Source organism: Camellia sinensis, chromosome 12, assembly GCF_055761805.1.
Source record: "Camellia sinensis isolate YWXY chromosome 12, ASM5576180v1, whole genome shotgun sequence".
Taxonomy (NCBI): domain Eukaryota; kingdom Viridiplantae; phylum Streptophyta; class Magnoliopsida; order Ericales; family Theaceae; genus Camellia; species Camellia sinensis.
Genome location: NC_138972.1, coordinates 50,292,350 through 50,318,855, shown reverse-complemented (window position 1 = coordinate 50,318,855; position 26,506 = coordinate 50,292,350). Strand labels below are relative to the sequence as shown.

The 26,506-nt window shown below is 41.3% G+C and overlaps 1 protein-coding gene across 1 annotated transcript in view; it reads left to right on the top strand.

The window, feature by feature from the left end:
- Nucleotides 1-593: 593 nt before the first annotated feature.
- LOC114306065 (disease resistance protein UNI) overlaps nt 594-26,506 on the top strand; it is a 66,849-nt gene continuing 40,936 nt past the window's right edge. Inside the window, exons 1-2 of the mRNA XM_082898502.1 lie at nt 594-708; nt 942-1,061. The gene's annotated coding sequence lies outside the window, so the exon portion shown is untranslated. The remainder of the gene's footprint in view (nt 709-941; nt 1,062-26,506) is intronic.

Genomic DNA, 26,506 nt, shown 5'->3' with positions numbered 1-26,506 from the left:
AAGTTACGAAGTCATCCCTTTGTTCTATTGTTCCTTTTTTGGGTAAATTATAAACACACTCTTAAAATTTGATTAAAATATGAGTTTCTCTTATAGTTTTAGAAATTATATCTCGTCTCTTGAAATTTTTAATTTTATAATAAATGAATATTTTTTTTATTATTAATAAATCATCAAGTTAATTAATAGTTTTTAATAATGTCAAAATTTTATTTCAATTAATAATTTATTTAATTTTGTTATTGCATAGGAGAATAATTAGGAATTTCATTTTTTCGATTAATTCTGTTAAATAAAAAATTCTAATAAAGGGGTATTTGTAATTTTTCAAATCATAAAGGACAATTCGTATTTTAAGCAAATTTCAATGGTGTATTTACAATTTATCCTTTCTTTGTAAGTAATGTCTTTATTCTTTTCCTTAATGACACTCATGCACATTATTTGGTTCACTTTAATACTCTTGTATAATACTTTATTCTTTTCTTTTTCTGCAATGTGGACCTTTTTTTTATTCTTTGGGAGTTTTCTGATGCAAGTTTCTATCAATGTCATGCATATAAATTGAGAGGTGAGAAACCCTTTCTACTTTTGCAACAAACATTCGATCACATCGGGCTGTGGTGTAATGCTATTCTAGTTTGATAGACGATTCACGATTTCAACAAATTAAGCGTCTGGGTCTAAACTCTTACATCTCAATAATAGGTTAGCGGTTCGATTTTCATGTGAATAATCATATTCTCCATATATATTTGTCACTTTAAGGATAAGAATTTCTGTGTACTAATTATGTATTATCATAATTCACTGACTTTCATTTTAATAAATAAATAAAGCAATGATATCAGGTCTACTCTTCTCGTTCTAATTACTTGTGTTTAATGTAGTGTTTGGTCCAATCTTCACTCTCCTAATTAATTTGCTACTCTCTCTTGTAGTTGCAGTTGGTGTTGGAATTGGTGACTGCGATTAATATTGTTGATTGGTTGCCATCCTCTGTTGCTGAATTCTGATCTCACTTTCTCTGTCTTCTTTATATATACATATAAAAGACAAAGGTATGTACACTTGAAATACAATGCTTGAATGCTTCCCTCACTATTCTGTTTGATTCCAGTTCAATTACTTGTTTTGATTTAAATCTTATCACTTTTCATCTTGTATTGTTGCTTGACTTATTTATTTATTTATTTTTGGTACTTGTCAAACACAAAAAGAAGAACTGTATATTTATTGGAAATTGAAGATTCAATCTTTCGCTTGAGCGATTATTTATTTATTTTATTTATATAAACACAATTTTCATTTTAAATAATTGATTGCAATTTTAGGTTTAAAACTATAAGATTTAACTTTAATTATTATTATTATTATTATTATTATTATTATTAATCAATTAATAAATTTGAAGAGAATTATGTTCGGACAATCATTTGTCCAACAACTATAGAAGTCCAAGAAAATGAAGACTAGATACACAACACAATAAACCAACAAGTAACTCAACAAAGATCTAACTACTTTTTTTTGGGGGGGGGGGGGAGGGGGTGTTCGATCGCTAGGTAAGTAATTACAAATATAAAAAATGTTACATCAAATGGATGACTAGCCTAACAATAGGTAGAAAGCCAACAATCATCAAGCCCTCTTATCATCACAAATACAAACTTGGAAAGAAATAAAATAAAGGACTATTCCATACAACTTCAATAATGGAAAAAATAAATAAACAAACAACATAAGCGTCAAACTTATATTTATAAAAGTTGAATTTACAATCTCACACCACAAAGTAGTGGTGCTACATAACCATCAGACCAAAGCTCTAAAGAGAATTTTTTTTGACAAGCTAAGCATTAGAACGCTCACTCAATAACACTTGCACTCCATTAATGATAAGATTCTAAATAATCCTATAAGAGATTAAGTTGGATGATCCGTAAAGACTTCACTTATAGTCAGTCATCCAATCAAAAGATGACACCTCACTGATAATTGTAAGCGTATCACCTCCTTGTTCCTGATCCACGCCTCCATTTCCTTCTCTCTTTATAGGTCTGAGCTTTCCCTTCCTCACCCAGCTAGTATTACCAACCATCAACCAAGCCAACGGTTGTCCACCACCGAAAACCATCACCTTGACCTTCCACGCACCGACCATTGCCCCATCCCTTCGGTCCCCACCACCGACCACCAACGACAGTCCCATCCCTCCTCTATCTCAGTATGTAGGGCAAGACAATACGAGGAACGATTGACAATGAGAAAGTTTTGGTGCGAAATCGACAACGGTGAGTAGTGTTAGAGAATGGTTTGTATTGTTCTTCTTTTTGTGTTATGTTAAAAAGTTCAAGACTTATTTTTTGTAATAATTTATTGTTGATTTATTTTTTTAAGAAACTTTTAGTGATTTAAGATAGAAATAGATTTTGAAAAGTGTAGGATATAATATATGTACACAGCGAAGAAATAAGGATGAATTCATATTGGAGGTAAATCACAAACTTTTCTAATATCCACAAGCAATGGAGGAAAACTACTTGAGCTTTACCCATATAATTCACAATACAAAAGTTGTATAAAATTTTTATGGGAAGAGAGAACTTTTGTATTTTGTTGTACGCAATACAAAATCCAAGTTATGTTTATACAGGAGAGTAAAGAGGTGCATATTAGGATACGTATATTATCTCACATAATATTTATTCCAGATTAATATTTATCCCATATCAATAATTATCCTATAATTTAAATAATAGATGAAATATGTTATTATTTGGATATCTCCTAGCTAGGTCATGCCATCATGTGCAACCAAGTTGGGTTTGAGTTCTAAACCTGATTTGATTTCCAACAAAGAGGCTTAAAATGACAAGGGCAAGGTTTGGATTGGGTTGAGCTCCCAAATTGGGCCAAACCCATATACACACTTTGATGTGGCCTAAATAGGAGATTGGGCTAAGCCCAATTGGCCACTCCATAGTGGACCGAACATGGGATTGGGTCGAACCCAATTAGCCACTCCAAGGTCAACCGAAAAGCAACGTGCACTGGATGCACCAAGTCAAATGAACCAAGTTTGGTGCCTCAATTCAGGTCAGACAAAGTAGATGGACGATCCCGGACCGAGCAAAGCCTCAAAGAAGGGATAAGCCTTGGTCTTGGTCCAAAGTAAAGGACACATCACCTTGATCCTCCTTTCTTGTGAAAACTAATAAGAAATGATATTTTCTCGTACAAAGTAACATGGAGTACATCTCGTAGGTCTGCACGCGTAGTAAACTCGTCGCTCTTCTAACTTACTCAGGTACAATTCCAAATAAGACAAAAGGCGACCAAGGGACAGACTGTTGATACCACCCTTGGAGAGCATGGTACACATTGCCTATAAAGGGTAACTTCAGTGCTCATTTCGAGGACATTCCATATTCTCTACAATCACACACTCTCTATATTTGTTCTCTGTTTTGTCTCTCCAAGTCCCTGCCTTCTGCATCAACAGGGTCTTTTGGCCAAACCCTAGCCGGGCAGCTCTCACCACTTGTTGTCCTTGTAGTTCTCAATTCTCGTGTTGTCTAGTTCAGCCACAAAGCTCCACTCATTCAATAGGGCAAAATCTGCCCTACACATTTGAATGATTCACTTATTTTTAGCAGAGTGAACCCAAACCAACCTGAGCTATTTGGGATCAAATTATTCAATTTTCACATTAACTGTACCAAATCATAACTACCATTTGCCAACCATCTTCAACAAATTATCATGTTTATATCGGCCTTTTTAAAGTTGATTTGATGATAGTGTGAGAAAAAACGAAATGATTATGGGTTATATGTGATATTTTGTAGGTGTTTGGGAAGTTGCTATTTTAGTAGGCTAAAATTTTTGTGTTTGGGAGATAGTTAGATAATTTTGTAGTTGGATGTGATGTTTGTGAGAGAAAAAGTGAAATGATTATGGGTTTGATGCGACATTTTGTCTTATTGGCTATTTTAGCTTATTTTGTCTTTTTGTGAATTTTAGCCCAAAAAGCAAAAAAAAAAAAAAAAAGATTTTGTCAAACACCCCATTTGTTTGATTGGCTATTTTAGCCTATTTTGTCTTTTAGTGGACTATTTTAGCCGAACCCTCTTCCCAAACACTCCCATCATGTACTTCATCATATTAGCTTAACCCCTCTCTTCTCTTCACCATTAATCTTCAAGCTTTCACTAGATCGACACTAACACTGTCTCCCTCTTTCCCGTCACTGTCTCCCCTGTTCTCTTGCCACCATCTCCCTTATCTCTCTCAAAAGTTCACAACTCTTCTTCCTCTCATATCATTTATTTTCATGGTGGTGAAGCCTACGATGGCATCAGAAGAAAGGACAGGAATAGAGAAGGGAGGAAGGAAAGAGGTATGGGTAGTGGGAGGGAAGAGTAAGCACACTTACATATACAAATGAAGAGATTATGGGTGAATATCGAAAGGGAGTAATGGCAGAAATTATCCAATCTTGGAAAATAGTGTTTCGCGTTTTCCCCGTAATCCTAATTCTTGTGGACTATATAGTTAGATAATGTTTTGTTATTGCGTGATCGCACCGCCATGGTGAAATTTCTAGAACATTAGATATTTGTTCGAGTAGTGGGCAACTAAGCAGTAATGATACATAGCTCTAATATTAGAGCTCTAAATGGAGCTTTAGTGAGGTAGAAGAAAGAGAGAGAGAGAGTAGAGAGATACAGAGAGGAGTGTGAGCTTCACCTTCACATGGACACTCTCCACATCATTAGAGTTATATTAGAGCTTTCAAACATTATTCAGCAACTAAGCAACCATTTTTTGGTTGGTTATTGGGTTTTACTTTTTAGTTCTTACATTAACTGCTATGCAAAAGTAAATATTTAAAAAAATCTAAGGCAGTCGGTCCAAAAGTTCAAATTATAAATTTATTTGGCCGACGATCCACGTAGGGAAACAATTTGTCCAAAATGACAAGCTCAATCAAAATGACCAAAATACCCTCTATATATATTGATATACACGAACATACACTATAACAAAAAGCATATTTCGCGACTAAAATTGGATTTTTCGTCGCTAAAAGTAGTAGAATTGGCGACTAAAATGGAATTAGTCGCCAAAATTGATCACTTTTGCCGACTAAAAGAGTTTAGTCGCCGAATATAAGGGTTTTAGCGACTAAAAGTCAATTTAGTTGCCGAATATAGCGGTTTTAGCGACTAAAGGGTTTTTAGTAGCCAAAAGTGACAGTTTTTGGCGACTAAAATAATTTAGTAGCCAAAAGTATAGGTTTTGGCGACTAAAAAACAATTTGGTCGCCGATTCTACGTGTTTTGGCGACGAAAAAAGGTTTGGTCGCTGAAAGTGAAGTTTTTTGGCTACTAAAAAAAAATTAGTAGCTAAAAACAGGCAATTGGCCACTAAAGTTCAGTTTAGTAGCCAAAAGGGGACGTTTTTGGCGACTAAAAACAGGTTTAGTCGCCAAAACTGGTTAGTTTTAGGCGGAATGAATTTTTTTAGCGACTTAAAAATAATTAGTAACCCAAAATTATAGAATTGGCGACTAAATAATGGATTTAGTCGCCAAAAGTGGCCTCAATTTTTTTTAGTAAATAATTTATTTTTTACATAAATTATATTGAATAAAAATAATTATATTTATATATATAGTTTTATATTAATACGGCGAAAATATACTATATAAATAATATATATTGCATATATATTCATGTGGTGTTGTAGTGGCATAGTGGAGGGAGTGTGTTGCTAAAGGTTTAGAAAGTGGGATAGGTTGGCAATTCGAATCTCAGAAAAAGCAAAAAAGTTGGTATTTTTTTTTTTCACGGAAGCACCTTTGGCGACTAAATGGTTTAGTCGGCGATTCAGTGAGTATTGGCGACTAAAAGATTAGTCGCTAAATGTGTGATTTTAAAAAGTGTAAATCACTATTGGCGACTAAAACGTTGGTCGCTAAAGAGCTGTTTTTTGCCAACTAAAAAAATTTTAGTCGCCAATACCTCCGGTGGCCATGTATACGCGACAAAACGGGCGACTAAAAATTTTAGTCGGGGAAAGTAAAAACTCGACTTTCAGCGACTTAAAATGGACCTTTGGCGACTATAAATTTAGTCGCCAAAGGTGATTTTTCTTGTAGTGATAATCCATAACAATCAAAACTCTCTCTCTCTCTCTCCCCTTTTCGATCTCACTGCTCACTGCCTTGCGTTGCTCTCGCTGCCAACAACCTCCACCACACGGTTGTTGCCACCATCGCCCTTAGTTCTTAGCTTTATTTGTTTCATTTTCATAATCAATTTTCAGAATTCAAAAAATAATTAGTTTGATAAAAATAAATACTCAAAAGATTTTTAATTTTTTTTAATTATTTTCGCTATAAAAAAATTCATATGAAAATGATGAGTATTTTTTTATTTTCTATTATTTTTACTAAATTAGCTTTTAGTTTTTTTTTTAATTACAAAAAATAAATTCTGAAAACTTAAATAATTTATTTATTAATAATTTTCCTATATTATTTAATTATAGTGTTCTACCTTTTTTGTTGAAACGCACTTAACACTATAGAAGGCCACAAAAAATTAATGTACAATCAAATAATATTTTTCTCTTTTGATCGGTTAAAATTAAGAAAGATTGTATTGATGATAAACCGGAAAAACATAATTACACATCAATGAGACAATGGGAGAAAAAATGCATCATAGCTGGACTAAAACATCTTAACGAGGTTAGCACCTTTGGGCCAGCCCAATCATGTGCCACTCTGAAGCGATATAAGAAAAAACCTAGTTGGCAAGGCACCAATTAGGAGAAACAGAACATGTCCAAAGATCCAAACGCTACAAGGCCTTTTCCTGCAGCGAAACAGAACCGAAAACATGACCAAAAACAGAGTCAAAACATGACCAAAGATTTAAACACTACAAGGACTTTTCCTGCAGCAAAACCATAGTCCCACTACTTTAACAAAGTGAGCCTCTTGATTGATTTTAATTTCTTAACTTTCTCAATATGAAGCAGAAAGTCATCGATCGAGGAACCATAATAACTCGAGTTTATCTTGCACCACTGAGTCGTCTACACTTTAATTTCTTCAACTAACTGTATCCAACAAACTTTAATTTGCTTGAAGATTTCATTATTCCTTGAAAGCCATGACTTCCAGCAAACACTAGCAAACAAACTTCCCAAATCACTCTTTTGAATCCTCTGCGTTTGGAGTTTAACTACCAGGTTGAGAGAAAGGAGATCGAAGCAGGGCAAACCTATTCAACACCCCACCATCGAAGGATAGTTGATATATAAGCCAAGAATGGTGGCAGAGAAGAAGAATATGCAAAAATAAATAAATAAATAAATGCAAAATCTATCAGCCCCCGTGGGGAGAATCATTCTTCTGAATCATAGGTCTCTTGATGCAGTTCTTCCTTCAAAAAATAGCCAACAGAAAATTTTCACCTTTGGGGGGTCAACACTACCCCCATAATCTTTTACAATTATCAACATCACTACCTAGCATCATCTCAAAGTAAGACACAAAAGATTTAACAGTGAACACACCTTGTTTATCGATTTTCCAATTTAAAGAATCCTTTTGATTAGGTGTAGAAGAGATGCAAACAATCAGTTGATGCAAACAATCATTACAAACACAAGACGGTAGTTTGAATGAAGACATAGTTTGAATAAAGAAATATAGTGAGAAGAGCTATGTTTTCTCTTCCAAGTATATAGAATCTTTTAATACTAGTTGCCAGACCTTACCAGCTTTAGCGTGAACACCAGTCGGAAGGCCCAAATAAGTTAACGGAAGACTTGCAATCTTGCATCTCAAGAGAGTTGCTGCCTGATTTAAGAAGTTCTCATCCACACTAATCCCACAGATTTAACTCTTATGCTGTGTTTGGTTGAGAGATTTGGAAAAGAAAAGGAAAAAGGTAGCTGAAATATCATTTTTCCTTTCCCTTTCCAAATTCGTCCCCAAATTCTCCAATCAATCACAACCTTACAAAAGTAACTTTGAACCCTGATAGCAGCACAAAATTATAAGAGCGCATTTTAGCTGTTTTAGATCCCTCCAACTCTGCCATCGAGAAGAGTACCAATCCATTTGATCCAACCGCTCTATGAATAAGGTTGGATTATCAACCTCTTTGTAGCAAGCAAGTCCTTCTACTACGATTAAAAATAACTACGGTAAAAGAGAGTCCCTTGTCTGAGACCTTTGGACATGCCAAATTTAGCTGTGGTAGATCCATTTGAATTTCAAATAAACAATCTCCAAATTAACAAAATTTCGAGTTCACATTTAAATTAGGAGTTATTCATCAAAATTAAACTAATGAACTGAATTTTTTTTTCTTCATATTTTGAGTCCAATGCATTGCATTGCATTTTACTTCCAATGCATTGCATTGCATTTTACTTCACAATATTTTATGAACATATTCTGGCTGACACAATTTGATTTCTTCATTTTTTTGGGGGGGTAAAATTCGGGCGAAGCCAACAGCAAGAAACTACAGAATAACACGACGGCATTTGGATTTCTTTATGATACTATATAAAATGTTTCTTTAAAAATACTATCATTTTCTTAAAATTATTTATGCACTGCTAGTTTAAAAAAATAATAACCTTACTATACCACATAAAAAGTTACATTCTAATAACATCTTTATTATTATTATTTTTAACAGCAAGCTATGGAGGTTTTTTGTATCGGTGTAATGCCTAGGCATCAGATTAGATGACTGGAATTTCTTATTAGCTTTTATATCTTAATATTAAAAAAGCCTTGTTTTTCTATATTTTTTTCTCGTTAAAATAAAAAAAAAAAAAAAAACCCACTATTACTTTGCTGTCATCTGTTGCTTGAAAAGTGATTTACAAATATAATTTTTATACATAAAATACGTTCAAAATAATATGGTAGTAGTATGCTAGGGTGCTTTGACTAAAGGGAAAGGACTATAATTGTCCATGTCATTCTGTAAAAAACTTATGTTTGTATAGCATTAATTGTTGTTGAAGACACTCTCTTCACCCTTTCGTGGTTATTATTTTGATTTGTTACATAAATTTTTTAAAAAAAGGTTAATTACATTTTTGGTCCCTAATATTTAATGTTTAAATTGCATCAATTTTGTTCACAATGCATAAAAAGGGCGCTTCAATGTTGTGTAAATCGAATGTTTTTCTCTTCTTGTGAGAGCTTCAATCCCTTAGGGGTATTAGAGTTATTTGATTGTGGGGAAGACTAGGGTTCTAGGTGTGTAGTTGATAGGAGGATTGCTAGGATTAACGGAAGGCTGCAACGGAGGCGGAAGTGATGTTCGTAGTTTCAAGGTTTTGCTTTGATAGGATATGAGGAAGAGGCTATAATCATTGGAAAGGAGTTGCATGATAAGGCCATTCAGGTGTGTTCACATAGTTTGATGGGTCGAGTGTTGGTGGAGAAGCCGTGTGTGGAGCTTTGTTTCGAATATTAAAAAAACATTTATGTTGGAGATAATCTGTTTCATTTTTGTTTTCCTTCGGAAACGGAGATGAGGAAGGTTATGGAGGGTGGTCCGTGGTGGTTTGACAATCACATGTTGTTGTGTCCTTGGGAAGCCAGTATGAAGCTGGTGAAAGTTAAGTTCGATTTTGCAAATTTTTGGGTGCAATTGCGGGGACTGTTAATTGAATGTCTTACTCTATAAATTGGCGCAGTGATTGGGCGATGTACTAGAGAGGTGCATGAGGTGGACATAAGGCAAAGGTGATGGAGAGAGGGCATTTCATGCGTATTCAGGTGCATGTTGATGTGATGGAACCTCTATGGAGAGGCAAATTCGTTGTCTTGTGAGGCCGAAAGTGGCTATTGCTAGAATACAAATACGAGCTGAGAAGGGGATTTCATAAGTTGACATTGGGTCGAACTAATTCGGACCGAGCTAAGTTGGGCCAAACGCAGTTGGGCCGAGCTAAACTCATACGGATACTAAGCGTGCTCGGTGAAGGCCCTGGCCCGGTCCAGTCGGAGCAACCAGACCATCAGCTCGGTTAGACATGTTCGTTCCGCCGAGTTAGACGGGTGTAGTCTTCCACAGATTAGTCTGGCTGGGGAGCTAGGTCATAACTTGGGAGGTCAGCTAAGCCGCAATGGGATTCTCTAACAAAACCGAACAAGTAGCACGGTCGTGGTGTGTTGGTGTGGCGTTGTACAAAGAGTGGCTCGGCGGAGAGTATTGCGCGTCTCAGAAGGCAGCGCGGTCGCGGTGAGATGGCGTGGCGCCGTGCTGTCTGTTCGCGCCAATGCTGTTTGGCGGTTTTGTTGGGTGGTGTTTAGTTGTATTTGTGTTGACACGTGGGAAAATGTGAGAGAAAAGAAGGTCCACGCATCCAGAGGGGATTGGACGTGGAAGCGTGCGCAAAAACTATATAAACATGCAGCGCCTCCATACACAGGTCTGGACATTTTTTCATGATCACAACTCACCTACCACCTTCTCTCTCTCTCTTTCCCTCTCAAAGTGTGCTAACTTGACCGTCGGAGGGGTTTTTCGGCTGCACACCGCCGGGTAGCTCACCTTCATTGTGTTCTCAGGTAGATCGGGGTGAAGCGGAGCTTGGACACGAGGAGTATGGGTGACATCGGATATTTGGCTCCCGTACAATTGGCGCCATCTGTGGGAAGCTTGACAAATAAAACCTTGTCCTCCAAGCTCGTCCGATCTTCTTTCATGGCGAACAACAACGAAACTCCGTTCTCTATCATCGATGGCATCACCCCAGAGTCAGTCCGGCGGAGAGACGGACCTCCCGCCGTTCCTAACATGGTGGGCCTTGAAACCTCATCTAGAGGGCTCCCTAGAGATGCGCGAGATAAGCGCGCCAGGAGCACCGACCACTCTCGGAGTCCAGACGGACACTGGCTGCGAAGAGAGTTGCATGCTCAACGCCTAGAGCACAAGTTGAGAGACCAATACGCCATCATCCGGAGAATGGCGCCAGAGATGGAGGCTTTGAAGCGGCAAGTCAAAGGGAACGGTGTTGCGGGAATGGGAGACCACAGTGAGCGCACCGGACCCCATTGTTCGGACAGTCAGAATCAACGGATGGCACCTTTCCTCTCCATCACGAGGAGCTATGGGGTTGGAGACTCAGACCCGCCGGTGGATGAGTCATACATGCAAGATAGCAGTTACCGTCCCTCGCGTCCGTCAATGACGTCGAGGTATTCCTACTCCGCTCGGTCAGAGGACCTGAGAAAGATCCTAGAAGAGCGAGCGCGTCGGCGAGAGGCACAAAGAGTGCCGGCACTGCAGTGGTTATCCCACGGAGGTCACACTAGTGAAGAAGTCGCAATGCCGCCACCACACCCAGTGCTACCCGTACCTATAGATAGGGACTTGGCGAGGCTGAGCGCTACCCCTTTCTCCCTGGAGATAGAGATTACACCATTGCCTGCAGGCTTTCACCAGCCCAAGTTTACACTTTATGATGGAAAAACTAATCCTTACATGCATGTGAGCCACTTTAAGCAAGTTATGGCTAGCTACAGGCGTAACGATGCACTTATGTGTCTTATTTTTCCGTCAAGTTTGGACGAGTTAGGGTTAAAGTGGTTCAAAAGGTGGCAACAACTAGCGAAAGCGTTCGTGACCCGATTCAAAACAAACACCAAAACGCCCAAAAAAGTTGACCATCTCCTAAGCGTTAAGATGGAACTGAGCAATTCGCACAAGGCGTACAATGCAAAGTACTAGGAAACCTTTAACGAGATTTTTGATTGTCTGACCAACCTTGCAATCGCTCAATACAAGCGCGGTCTTCCAATCAGACATAGACTGAGGGACTCGCTCACAATGAATCAACCGGCAACCATGGAGCTACTGATGCAATGCATTAACGAGCATAACCGAGTAGAGGATGATACTACCACGGCCACCATGAAGGCAAAACCAATGGCGGCAGATAAAAGAGTGACTGGAAAGGTTCGCGTGGTCAGACAGAAGGTGAACTGCCCGAGTGACCGTGCAAGAGAATCAGACCACGGTGCAGACCGCAGCAACCGGGGTAAAGGTTGCTGCACCGACCGAGCTGATTACTCTCGTGATGTCGTGGCAGATGCGCAGAGAAAGCTAAATGCCCGAATAGGCATCACTATAGTCTTCAAGATCCTAATCTACCGTATCCTTTGCGAAATCCGCGACGAGACATACGTTCGGTTTCCGACTAAGCTGGGCGACGCACAGAGAGGCTTTAATCCGCGGTATCGCTGCACCTTTCACGACGAGCAGGGGCATCGTACCGAGGATTGTCTGCTTTTAAAACAACATTTGGAAGAGTTAGTGGCCGCCGGTCACTTGAACCGTTACATTGATGGAGGCGTCAAGGCCATGCCCCATGCTCCGGCTGAGCCAAAAGGTTTGGCCACGCAAGAAGAGCCCTTCCAAGGCGTGGTCAATGTGATCCACGGTATCATCGAGCCAGCGCGGGTATGCGAGCTCGGGGGAATGATTAAGAAAGCAAAGCACATGAGGGAGGTCTTGTCAGTCCAGTTTGCGGTCAAAAAGGGGATAATCGAGCTAAAAGATGTGCTTTTTTTTTCCAGTCGAGAGCTAGAACGTATTCAAACGCTACACAATGACACGCTGGTGGTCATGCTGTGTGTTAAGGAACTTGACGTTAGGCGCATTCTGATTGACCAGGGCAGCTCGGTCGAAATAATGTACTACGACGCCTTCAAGCAACTCAAGCTGAGTGATAAAGATTTGGCCCCAGTAACCTCACCGCGGGTTGGCTTCAACTCGTAGCCAGAATGGCCCATGGGGAAGATCATCTTGCCGGTCAACTTCGGATCAGTGGTGAAGCAGGTGGAGTTCTGGGTGCTGAAGGTGTCTTCCATATACAATCTGATTCTAGGCAGAGGATGGCTTTACGTCATGGAAGCAGTGGCTTCGATCTACCACCAGGTTATGAGGTTCCCATCTGTCACGGGGATGATTGAAGAGATTTGGGGCGATCAAGTCATGGCCAAGTAGTGTTTCGTAGTCGTAAATGGGAGCCTGGCTGCCAAAGGTTTCGTCCAAATGATTGAAAGACCAGAAGACCAAAGTGTCTTGGATGATGTAGGCACCAAGGCTGAAGACAAGGCTGTTGAAGACTTGGTGGAGGTAAGGGTCAACGCGAATGATCCAGAGAAGTTCTTTCTGTTGGGATCCAGCCTGACTGCCCAAGAACGGTTGGACATGGTTGAGTTCTTGGTGGTAAATATCGAAGTGTTTGCATGGATGCCTTACGATATGCCTGGTGTCGATCCAAACTTTATTTGCCACCAACTCAATGTTTTTCCAGATGCTCGGCCTGTCATTCAGAAAAACGTGGAGGTCGGCGCTTCATCATGCCGAAGTAGTGGCAGAAGAGGTCAAAAATTTGCCTGAAGCGAGAGCAATCTAGGAAGTGCACTACCCTCGGTGGGTTTCCAACACAGTCGTGGTACCAAAGAAGAATAGGAAATGGCGGGTTTGTGTCGACTACAAGACGGTCAACCAAGCCAGCCCTCCCTTGTCGAGAATTGGCCAGCTGGTGAACTTAATGGCCAGACACAACCGGCTCAGTTTCCTAGATGCTTACCGCGGCTACCACCAGATTGCCATGCATGAGCCCGACTGAGAAATTACTTCTTTCACGACTCCAAGAGGATTGTTTTGGTATAGAGTTATGCCTTTTGGGTTAAAGAACGCTGGAGCCACCTTTCAGAGGATGGTTACGAAGATGTTCGCTCCCTTGCTCGATCGAACAATGGAGGCCTATATTGACGACATGGTAGTAAAGAGCAAATTCAAGGCCAACCACTTAGTTGACTTGGCAGAGATGTTTGCCATTCTCAAACAACACAAGTTGCATCTGAATGCGTCGAAGTGTGCCTTTGGAGTGGGGTCGGGAAAATTCTTGGGCTTTCTGGTCACCAACTGGGGCATTGAGGCCGATCCCTTCCAAATCAAGGCCATATAGAAATTGGAAAAACCTAACTCGGTGAAAGACGTGCAACATCTTGCCGGGATGGTAGCCACGCTTAACCAATTTATAAGTTGGTCATCAGATCGTTGCCGCCATTTCTTTCGAGCCTTGAAGTCCAAGTTTTCATGGGACGATGAATGCGACAGAGCCCCGGCCGAGCTCAAGAAATACTTGTTAGCAGCTCCGCTCCTTGTTACACCAAAGCATGGCGAAGAGCTTTATCTTTACTGGGTTGTTTCTCATTATGCTGTTAGCGCGGTGCTTGTTCGCGCAAAAGGCATCTTACATTAACCAATCTTCTATGTAAGCAAAACCTTGCTCCCCGCGGAGTCGAGATACTTGCCATTGGAGAAACTCGCCCTAGCACTAATAATGGCCTCAAGGAAATTGGCACACTACTTTCATGCTCACACGATCGTGGTGCTGATCGAGTTCCCTTTGAAAGCCTTGTTTGAGCAGGCAGACGTTTTCGGCCGAATCTTGAAGTGGGTAGTCGAGTTGGGACAATTCGACATCAAGTTTCGACCCCGAACTGCCATCAAAGCCCAAGCATTGCCAACTTTGTTGCAGGATTCTCGTCTGGAACTCACCCAATTTGCCTGGTGGATCTAACCGACACAACCGAACTGCGGGGGTAGGTACGGCGAGAATTGCACAACCTCCCATCCAACCGAATGTAGAAGGCAACACGGAAGTTGCGTGCCTATCCACGGAACCAATCACTTGAAGGACCACTTCAACCTGACAATGAACCGTTGGATCTGGGAATAACATGATAACTTGTTGGATCCAACGCCGCATCTCCTCGGGCGGATGAAGGCATGCTTGTTGTGGAAATAGCCGAGCAGCTGAGCAATTCTGATCACTTGAACCTTGAAACATCACACGACCCCGCAAAATGTTAGAAGCATTTCGTTGGTGAAATGTGGAAAATTTTTGTAGATGGCATCTTAAACAGGCACGGAGCCAGGCTGGGAGTAGTCTTGATCTCACCAGACGATCTAACCATTGAACATTCCATCACGCTCAGGTTTCCAACATCGAACAATGAGGCTGAATACGAAGCACTTCTTGCCGGATTGAAAAGTGCGCTTCAGTTGTGAGTATCCGAGTTAATGGTCTACAGTGACTCTTAACTCGTGGTAAACCAAGTGTCTGGAGAATATGAAGCCAAAGATGATAGAATGGCCAAGTACCAAACATTGGTGAGAGAGCAAATCAAGAAGTTTCAAGCCATAAGAGTTCAACAAATTGGCCGAGAAGATAACTGCCAGGCAGATGAGTTAGCCGGGTTAGCTTCCATGGCCGACAAATCAACCCCCAGCCTGCTCCTGATTGAATTCCTACCCAGACCCAGCATTGAAGACTCAGAGCAGACGGAAGTTCTCTGCACCGAGCTAGGTCCTTATTCGATGGACCCTATCATCCTTTTCCTCAAGAAAAGGACCCTGTCGACCGACAAAAAAGAGGCACACAAAATCCGGGTCAAGTCTGAGCGGTTTTGGCTCTTTCCATCCGACGCTTTGTATAAGAAGCCATTCACCAGTCCATACCTCAAGTACGTTCACCCACACAGAGTGGATGCTTTCCTTTACGAGATACACGAAGGCATGTGTGGGAGCCACATCGGCTGCAGATCTTTAGCTTACTGCGCTATCTCATAAGGATACTGGTGGTCGTGCATGCAGGCAGATGCGTAGAAATATGTGAGAAAATGCAAGAAGTGCCAGAAGTTTGCTCACCAAATTCATCAGCTGGCCAGAGAGCTCCTTTCTCTCACGAGTCCTTGGCCTTTCGCAATGTGGGGCCTTGACATAGTAGGACCACTTCGAATAACACCGGGCAACCGTAAGTTCTTTATAGCGGCGATATATTACTTCACCAAATGGGTTGAAGCTGAGCCCTTGGCGACAATTAAAGAAGAGGATGTAAAGAAGTTTGTTTGGCAGAACGTGATAACGCGGTTTGGAGTCCCCAAGGCTTTGATCTCTGACAATGGTACCCAATTTGATGGACGGTTGTTCAGGGGGTTTTGCGAGGAACTAAAGATAGAATTCTACAATTCCACCCTGGCCTATTCTCAGTCCAATGGCCAAGCCGAAGTATCAACAAGACCGTTTTGGATGGGTTGAAAAAAATGTTAGAGAAAGCCAAAGGGAAATGGGCCGAGGAACTTCCGAATGTTCTCTGGGCTTACCGAACAACGCCAAGATGCTCAACCGGTGAGACATCTTTCGCCTTGGCTGATGGCATGGAAGCAGTCATCCCGTTGGAGATCGGAATGCCCACCATCCGTAGCGAAAGTTTTAAGCCCGACTTAAATGCTAAAGCCATTGCCTTAGAATTGGACCTTGCAAAAGAGCACCAAGAAATGTCCCTAATGCATATCGCAACGTATCAACAAGAATTGTCCTGAAAATATAACAAAACTATTCATCCCAGACCGTTCAAGGTAGGAGATTGGGTCTTAAGGAAGGTGATGGGCAACGCGCTAGTGCCCGGCGAAGGGAAACTAGGGGCAAACTGGGAGGGGCCTTACAAGATAACCGGCCTAGTGAGGAAAGGGGCATACCATCTCTAAGACTTAGATGGCAAAGCGATACCCTGACCATAGAACGCAGCCAATCTGAAGTTGTATTATTTTTAAGTTACTATTTTTGAATGTCTTTCTTGTATAGGACAAGCTCTCCCATCTGCTTACAAATGTAATCTTTGAAAGTAATAGAAATGCATTACAGCACTTAGCTAATTTGTAGAATTGTACCCAGATGATTTAGATTGGTTAATTGAGTTGGTGAATTGTTCAACTCTAAACTTTTAGCCGAGATGATTTTGCTCGGCCATTAGAGTTGATGAATTGATCAACTCTAACTTTTAGCCGAGATGATTTTTCTTGGCCATTAGAGTTAATGAATTGCTCAACTCTAAACTTTTAGCCGAGATGATTTTGCTCGGCCATTGGAGTTGATGAATTGGTCAACTCTAAACTTTTGGCTGAGATGATTTTGCTCGGCCATCAGAGTTAATGAATTAATTAACTCTAACTTTTAGCCGAGATGATTTTGCTTAGCCAATAGAGTTGATGAATTGGTCAACTCTAAAATTTTAGCCGAGATGATTTTGCTCGGCCATTAGAGTTGATGAATTGATCAACTTTAACTTTTAGCCGAGATGTTTTGCTCGGCCATTAGAGTTGATGAATTGTTCAACTCTTAACTTTTGGCCGAGATGATTTTGCTCGGCCATTAGAGTTGATGAATTGATCAACTCTAACTTTTAGCCGAGATGATTTGGCTCAGCCATTAGAGTTGATGAATTATTCAACTCTAAACTTTTAGCCGAGATGATTTTGCTCGGCCATTAGAGTTGATGAATTGTTCAACTCTTAACTTTTGGCCGAGATGATTTTGCTCGGCCATTAGAGTTGATGAATTGATCAACTCTAACTTTTAGCCGAGTTGATGAATTGTCCTTCTTCCTGGTCTTCTTCAACTCTTCCAGCTCAGCACGCAGAGCATCACTTTCTTGCTCGGTGGTACCAAGTTAACCAAGCAACTTGGCGTTGTCTGCGTTGGCCATCTCGAGTGAGGACTTTGACCGCCCCAGCTCGGTCTCTAGATGTTTGGCCAGGTTAGTAACATCGATCACTTTCTGCCGGAGCCTGTGAATCTGGTCCATGACAAGGTGTTGTTTCTAGATGGCGTGCACGGTAGCAGAGAAAGGTTAATCCAAATAAGAAGCTAACTGGGGTAACACGTTGAAAAATTCACCAAATTCTTACCCTGGTTATAGACTTGACTGTAGATTTCACCAGGCGGGTGTCAGGCATGTGATCGCTGCTGGTAATGTCGCTCCGCAAAAGTAATGCCTTCATTAAGTCATAGGCTAAGAGATGCTCTTTGTCCCCATTTATCGAAGCATTAATTGGGATATCCTTACCTCGGTGCTTCAGTTCTGGGCGCCATGGAGGTGTTGGCTTAGCACCCTCCGCTGGCTGCTCGGTACTCAACTAGGCCACGAGATCGGCCGTCGGATCGGAGCGAGGCCTCTTTCCAGCTCGAGGACTTTCTTTGCCGGCTTGTGCTGCAGCAGTCAATGCCAGAGCGATCAGGGGCAGGAGGGGAGACTCCTGGCGCCTCGGTGGATGTGGCGGCGATGAGGTTCTTAATTCGGCTCTGTTTGGCCATTTCTTGCTCCTCGGTTAACCAGATTAGGGGCACGTCCGAAAGTGTTGGATCTGGTGGTGGAGAGAGTGCTCGTAGGAAGTCGGTAACTTTGCTTCTGCGGGGAGCTGAGTATCGGTAGCTCGGCACGTAACCGATAAGGTCGTGACAATCTCGGTGACGGTACCTCAACACAGTTCTGATAGCAGCCTCGTTTGGGTTTAAGTAATTTGCTTGCAAGGCTTCAATAGCTGCAAGAAGAAAGTGATTAGTAATGGCTAATAAAGGCAAGTAAGTTGACCGGTCAAAGAGCACAACTTACATGTTTCACCAAAGTTCTTACTAATATACCAATTGGGCACGTCGACGGTCTCATAATTCCCAGACACCTAGAAGAAGTCATCGTCGTGCATGTCTTTCTCTGGTGTGCCGGTCACCAATTTTTCTTTGCCTGGCCTTATTTTCAAACAGTAATTAAACCCATCGGCGGTATGGCCGAGGGTGTTTTGGTGCAATATCTCAGCCAGTTCAAGATTTAGACCAAGCCGGTTATTCAGCTCGGCAACCCCATTAATGATTCTGTAAGTGTCTATGGAGACCTGGGTTGGTGGTAGCCTGGTCCTCCTTAAGAATTCGCAGATCAATGGCTACACCGGGAAGCGGAGACCCCCCTCGATAATGGACAACACGGTAAAGGGGCATTGATTTAGCCGGCCCCGTGGAAGGATGTCTTCCTTATCGAGCTCCAAATCTATGTTCGCCAGGATACCGTACTCTTCGTGGAATGCGGCCAAGCTACCTAGAGTTTCTACCAAGAAGCGGTAGCGACCCATGGAGCATGGTACCAGATGCTCGACAGTTTATGTTTCCAAGGATATTGGGTGCTTGGTCCTTAAAGAGGCCTTATGTTGGTGTGCCTGGACTCCTAGAAGTTTGCAGTCAAAAATCAAGTGTAAGTGGCAGCGCATTCGCGCATGAGCCTGATTTTAGATCGGTCACGCTGAGCACACTTGACCACTTAGTTTACTAAATAGCTCGGTCACGCAAGCAAGCCAGATTTTAGCCCGGTCGCGCGACTGCTACAACCTAGTTCGGTGCCCTATGCCCCCGCAAACAACAAACTTACCCGGTCAACCTTTGTTTTGGGATCAAAAGGCATTTTTAGCCCGGTCAGGCTCAGATCTTCACTTGTTCATCACAGAAGATGATGAACAGTGAAGCTAGAGGCACAAAAGCCCTTTTACGATGGAAACAATGCACAAACCTAACCCTATTCAATTTGTGGTGGTTTTTGGGTATTTTTTTCTTCCTTTACAAATTGGTGTGAGATTTAAAGTTCAAAAAATCCAAAAATGTGAGGAACACAAAAAAAATATATCGGAGAAGAATACAAAGGATTTACCTGGACAGAGCTCCAATCGACGGTCCAATCGAAGAAGTGCGCCTCTAATGATGATTGCGTTAGAAGATGAATACAAAAGGAGCTCTAATTTGGGCACTGGGTTCGGGAGAAATGGCTAGGCAGAAAATAGAGAAGACAAACAATGAGAAATGATGGTGAAATAAAAAGGGTGATATATATGAAAATGGAGAAGGCGCCAAAGAATTTGAATTCAAGGCGACGACGGCAGGGTAATTGACGTGAGGCTAATCAGTGAACAACACGTGTCAATGACACAGACGATTTCTGTTTTGAAAAGACTGGCTAATAAGTGGAAGAGTCAACCGTCAACCGAGCAAGTCATGAGGCTGAGCGAGGAAGTTAGCGCGACAGTTGACTCATGGATGACCTAGCAGATGAGTGACCTCGGCCATAGAAGGTAATCCCGGTCACGCTAGTGCAGACGAAATTAAGGGGCAATTGAGAAGGGGATTTCATAAGTTGACTTTGGGCCGAGCTAATTCGGACCGAGCTAAGTTGGGCCAAATGCAATTAGGCCGAGCTAAACTCATACGGATACTAAGCGTGCTTGGTGAAGGCCCCGGCCCGGTCCAGTCAGAGCAACCACACTATCTTCCCAGTTAGGCATGTTCATTCCGCCGAGTTAGACGGGTGTAGTCTTCCACAGATTAGTCTGACCGGGGAGCTAGGTCATAACTTGAGAGGTCAGCTAAGTCGCAGTGGGATTCTCAAACAAAACCGGACAAGTAGCACGGTCGTGGTGTATTGATGTGGTGACGTACTAAGCGTGGCTCGGTGGAGAGTATTGTGTGTCTCAGAAGGCAGCACGGTCACGGTGAGATGGCGTGGCGTCATGCTGTTTGTTCGTGCCAATGTCGTTTGGCGGTTGTGTTAGGTGGTGTTTAGCTGTATTTGTGCTGACACGTGGAAAAATGTGAGAGGAAAGCAGGTCCACGCATCCAGAGGGGATTGGACGCGAAAGCGCGCGCAGAAACTTTATAAACATGTAGGGCCTCCATACACAGGTCTGGACATTTTTTCATGATCACAACTCACCTACCACCTTCTCTCTCTCTTTTCCCTCTTAGAGTATTCTTACTTGACCGTCGAAGGGGTTTTCCGACTGCACACCGCCGGGTTGCTCACCTTCATTGTGTTCTCAGGTAGATCGGGGTGAAGCGGAGCTTGGACACGTGGAGTATGGGTGACATCGGATATTTGGCTCCCGTACACGAGCGCTTATTGCCATTTTATTACAATTATGCCAAGGTTGGTCATGAGGAACAACAATGTAGTATTAAGATAGGGGTTGCTACACATTCTAAGGATGGATCTTTTGGTTATGGTCCTTGGTTTTTTTTTTTAGATGAGATTATGGTCCTTGGTTAGTAGCCTAGATGCGGTTAAGGCATTTCCATGCTAGCAATGAAGATGGGTTGAGGGGGGCGATGAACAGTGATGGGGTAGTTCACAATAGTGTAACTTGAGTTGTCACGACATTGGTATAAAGGTGTCAGGGGACGGTGTTCAAAGGTTTGGAAAGAAAACAGTTGGGCGAAATCAACGTCTCATGGATTGAAGATGATGCTATTGTGAACTTGAACGTGAGGGATTTTTGGGTAAAAGATAGGGTGAATTTAGGGGGGTGAAAGTTTGAATGGGGGAAATAGCGCAAATGTCTTTGGTCTTGGTGGAAGCTAGGCTATTAGCAAATGATGGATTGGATGGGAAAGGTTTTGTTTGTCGTGGTCTTGGGCCAGGTGAGATGGCCATTAGTGGTGGCCTAGTTATGTTAGAATGGTTGTTTAATGATGTGTGCGTTTTAGAAGTCCAAATTTCGAAGGCCCATTAAGGGCATGATGAACTTCTTTTCCATGCAACTAGGTAAATTGGGTCGAGCAGTTCGGGTAGTAGTCATTCTAAAGGTCCAAATCATTATATAAATTGTGCAGAGAAGCATATGGGGTAGAAGAAGAAATGAAGTACCCTATATTTGAAGGGACAATCATCAGAGGATGGAGGCGTTGCTGTTGAGGTTCAGATGAAAAAGATTTTGAAACATAGTTCGGTGGATGTAAATTTGGTGGACTATCTGCCACAATGAAGTTTATCAATTGAAATTGTCAAGGTGTGGAGAACCCCTTGATAGTTTGTCACTTGACAAGGCTTTGTAGGCACCATTCCCCAGATGTCCTTTTTCTAATGGAAACTAAGAATGAGGATTAAGAATGTGGATTCGAAGTTGATTCATGTGAGTCGCATATTGGGTTAACAACAATGAGACACATGAAAGGATTTACAAATAGCTCAAAGGCTAACCTACTCCAGCTAATGAAAACATAAAGAGAAAATATAACTCAATCCTCGTAACTGCCATACTATAAGTTAACAACACCACTATCACCTCAAACCAACCATAAAAGACTATGCAAACTAGGACATAAGGCTAAACTAACGAATACTCACAGTCCTATAGTTATTTTATAATTTCCTCCGAAGTCTCTAGCCAACTCACTCACTCTGAGAAACTTCTTATGCCAACAACGGTCATTCTGAAACAATTCCCTAGACTAACAAAAGAACAAAACATCTCATACCAATATATTTCCCCGATGAGGTATCGGCCAAACAACTTCGTTTAAGATAGTACTATCAAAAGTACGATGGAATAAGATCAAAATAAAGAGTCATCCTCTAACAGGCAAAATTAACATCTCTTAATTAAAAGTACTATTAGTCGTTCTAGGTCTCTCACTTCACGCATAGCAAAACAAGAGATCAATATCGAGGATTCACAGCTCTCATAACAAGGACACAAGGCAGCCCTATAATTAAAGAACAGGTGATACAAAATAATATCTATTTCAACAGTATGAAACACACCGTCACTACACACCAAAATCAATCCAAAGCATGCCCTTATATCTCTGATTTTCAAAATCTTAACTTATAGCTAAGTGCAATTATAGAGAATAACACTAATCACTCTCAATGGTTTAGGAATAAATTTCTGTGAAAATACCCAAGTTACAGTCATGTCACCTATCCCAAAACACCTAATGACAATCACAATCGAATCTTAACATTCTCACAAGGAATTTCTAAGAGTTTCTCTAAGGATACTGGTTCATCTACACGTCCCTCGGTACATTAATCACATCACTCTTCCCAATACCTACCTATTAAACTCAAGTATATCGACCACATAACAACTCTCGACACTCGACACCAAACATAAATATTACCCCAACATCGTTGACCCATAGAGTTCCACACACTTTCACACATCCTTAACTCTACGCTAAATCCTACAACTTTCGCTCCCAATTCAAAACAACATAATGTTTATACCTAAGTGGAAATCACACCCCTTTACATCACTCACGAGAAGACCGATAAGGTCAATGAAAATCTTGCCACTTACACCAATCTAAACACCCACAACGACAAACACAAACACCACTCCCATCAACAAGAGACATAAATCTCATACCCTTTAAGGAACCTTCTCAAAATATACCCAGAACTCTCACCACTATTGAAAAATTCCAAAACGCAGTGTGAAGCCAAGACGTACGCACCCAAAATAATATAACTCCACCCTTTAGGCACTCAAAGATTAGTCACAATGTGAATTACTTATCTCAACGAACAATCTCTAAATCATAATAAGACTCACAAGCCATCACGTGCTCAATTCAAAATAATACAGTCGATATATGTAAATATTAAATTTTCGGTTTCGCAATGACTTATTGACTTAAGGAAAGCTCGAAATTCATTATATGCCCAAATCATGGGAATAAATAGAGAAATATATACAAGCAAGTAGTCAAAATGTGTCAGCATCTAACACCACATCGGGTACAAAAATAGAATAACAACAAGACCATTCCACTAGATATCATCACATAACCTCCTCTCAAACTTATAACAACGAAGGGCCTTCGTTACCACCAACTCTGGAACGAACCCCGACAGATTAGTGAACCATGCCTCAAATTATGCCAAAGGTGGGGTACCTTGGGATAAGTAAACAAATTGTTTCCTCAATTCTTCCCCGTGTGGAAGGAAGAAAATATTCATCCCCTCATCTAGATATCATAACCAAGAATAAGCACAACCTATTTAACACCAAGTACATGTGTTCACAATTGAGTCTCACTAGTCAAATAAAATAAATAATACGACATTTCATTCCACACAGGCACTTAGTCATATAAAATCACATACGAATTATATTCTCAAGATAGAATTTTTCATAGGAAACTCCAAGAGTTCCCATTAGAATGAGCGTTGATCAAGTGCCTTTCTGATAAGAGTTCCAAGTGTTTAATAGATGCAGACAACTGTCAGTTTTGAGAAGAGAAAAGTTAAGGTATGAGTAGTCACTCATCCTCTTTTATATTACATCATAAACATAATTATAGGAGTGAGTTAAGGCCTAAATAAAGGGCCCATTACATCAAATAAAGATACCTAATAAGAATAGAATAGGAAATATCCTAACACATTTTAACACTGCCCCTCAAGCTGGTGCGAAGATATCTCTCATGCCCAGCTTGTTGAGAATGTCACGGAATGGTTTATTCCCAAATCCTTTGGTGAGAACATCAGCCAGTTGATCCCCAGACCTCACGAATGGCGTACATATAGTACCACTAGTAAGCTTTTCCTTGATAAAATGCCGATCAATCTCCACATGCTTAGTCCTATCATGCTGAACCGGATTCTGAGCTATATTGATGGCGGCCTTATTGTCACAGTATAGCCTCACAGAATATGTTTGATGAATCCCCAAATCCCTTAAGAATAATCTAATCCATAATAGCTCACACACACCTTGAGCCATAGCTCTGAATTCGGTCTCTGCACTAAACCTCGCAACTACATTCTGTTTCTTACTTCTCCAAGTAACTAGATTTCCCCCAACAAAGGTACAATAGCCAGGGGTGGATCTTCTATCAGTCACTGATCCAACCCAATTAGCATCTGTACTAAGATAACCATGCTTTGAGAAATAGAGACCATTTTCCAAAGAAGATTTCAAGTACCTCAGAATCCTCATAACTGCCTTTAAGTGAGTTGCACGTGGAGCATGCATAAACTGACTAACCATACTCACTGCAATAGCAATATCAGGACGCGAATGGGAGAAGTAAATAAGCTTACCCACTAGTCTCTGGTATCTCCCCCTGTCTATAGGCTCGCCTCCTTGATCCTCACTAAGCTTCAGTCCAGGCTCTAGTAGTGTATCATAGGCTTTACTTCCAAGCATTCTAGTTTCTTTTAGCAAATCAAGCACATACTTTTGTTGACATATGAAGATGCCATCTTTGGACCGAGCAACCTCAATGCCTAGAAAGTACTTTAAGTTGCCTAAGTCTTTGATTTCAAACTCATTAGCCAAATACTCCTTTAACCGAGGAACCTCCTCAACATCATCCCCTGTGAGTACAATATCATCCACATAGACAATAAGAGTTGTCGTCTTACCAAGTGAGGAGTGTTTCACAAACAAAGTATGATCAGCTTGACTCTGTTTGAACCCATATCTCAACATGGCTTGAGTAAACCTCTAAAACCAAGCCCTAGGAGATTGCTTAAGGCCATAAAGTGACTTGCGTAATCGACAAACCTTTCCTTTGGTTTTAACATCCTCAAAGCCTGGGGGAATGTCCATTTACACTTATTCTTCCAAATCTCCATGGAGGAAAGCATTCTTCACGTCAAATTGATGGAGAGACCAGTCGAGATTAGAGGCAAGGGAGAGAAGGACTTTGACAGAGTTCATCTTAGCAACAGGGGCAAATGTGTCCTAGTAGTCAACTCTATAAGTCTAAGTAAAGCCCTTGGCCACCAGTCTTACCTTGTAACGTTCAATTGAACCATAGGCTTTGTGCTTCACGGTGTACACCCACTTGCATCCAACAAGTCGTATGCCCTTAGGTAACGCAGCTAGTTCCCAAGTGCCATTTTTAGCAAGAGCTCTCATCTCCTCCATCATGGCATGCTTCCACTTAGGAGTAGAAAGAGTATCCTGAAAATTAGAAGGAAGACTCACAGAAGAAACTTTAGACAAAAAAGCTTTATAGGAAGAAGACAGATTAGTGTAGGAGATAAAATGAGAAATAGGATGTTGAGTACAAGACCTAACTCCCTTCCTTTTAGCAATGAGAACATCTAGATTAGAAAGAATAGAGTTACCTGGAGGTTCATCAGCAGAAGAGGATTCTGGACACTTTTCAGAAGGAGAAGATTCATCAGCAGAAGAGGATTCTGGACACTTATCAGAAGGAGAAGATAGTAGTGGAGAATTTGAATTGGTCTCTTGTACCCAAGTAACTTGTTTTCTATCCTTGTCTCTGACATAAACTTTGCCATCTTTTACTGTGGATTCAGATTCAGAACAGTCTCAATAGCTGAGTCACCCTTAACATCCTGCTCAATCACTGATGGTAGTGATACAGAAAGCACTTCATACCAAGGCTCCCCCCTAAAGGGATGACTAGGACACCGGTGAGGACAGGAAGTAGGACTGAGACTCAAAGAACGACACATCTATAGAGACAAACCATTTCTGATAGGGTGGATGATAACACTTGTAGCCCTTTTGGGTGGCAAAGTAACCCAAGAAGACGCACCAAAGAGACCTAGAATCCAACTTACCATGGGTAGGAGAATGGTTATGAACAAAGCACACACACCCAAAGGTTTTGGGAGGAATGGAGAAACTAGAAGAGGAGGACCCTAACAAAACCTGAAGAGGAGTGTGTTTGTTGAGAACTTGGGTGGGCAAATGATTGATGAGGAAGGCTGCAGTGAGAACAACTTCTCTCCAATAGGATCGAGGAACATGCATTTCAAAGGATAGACAACGAGCAATATCAAGAAGATG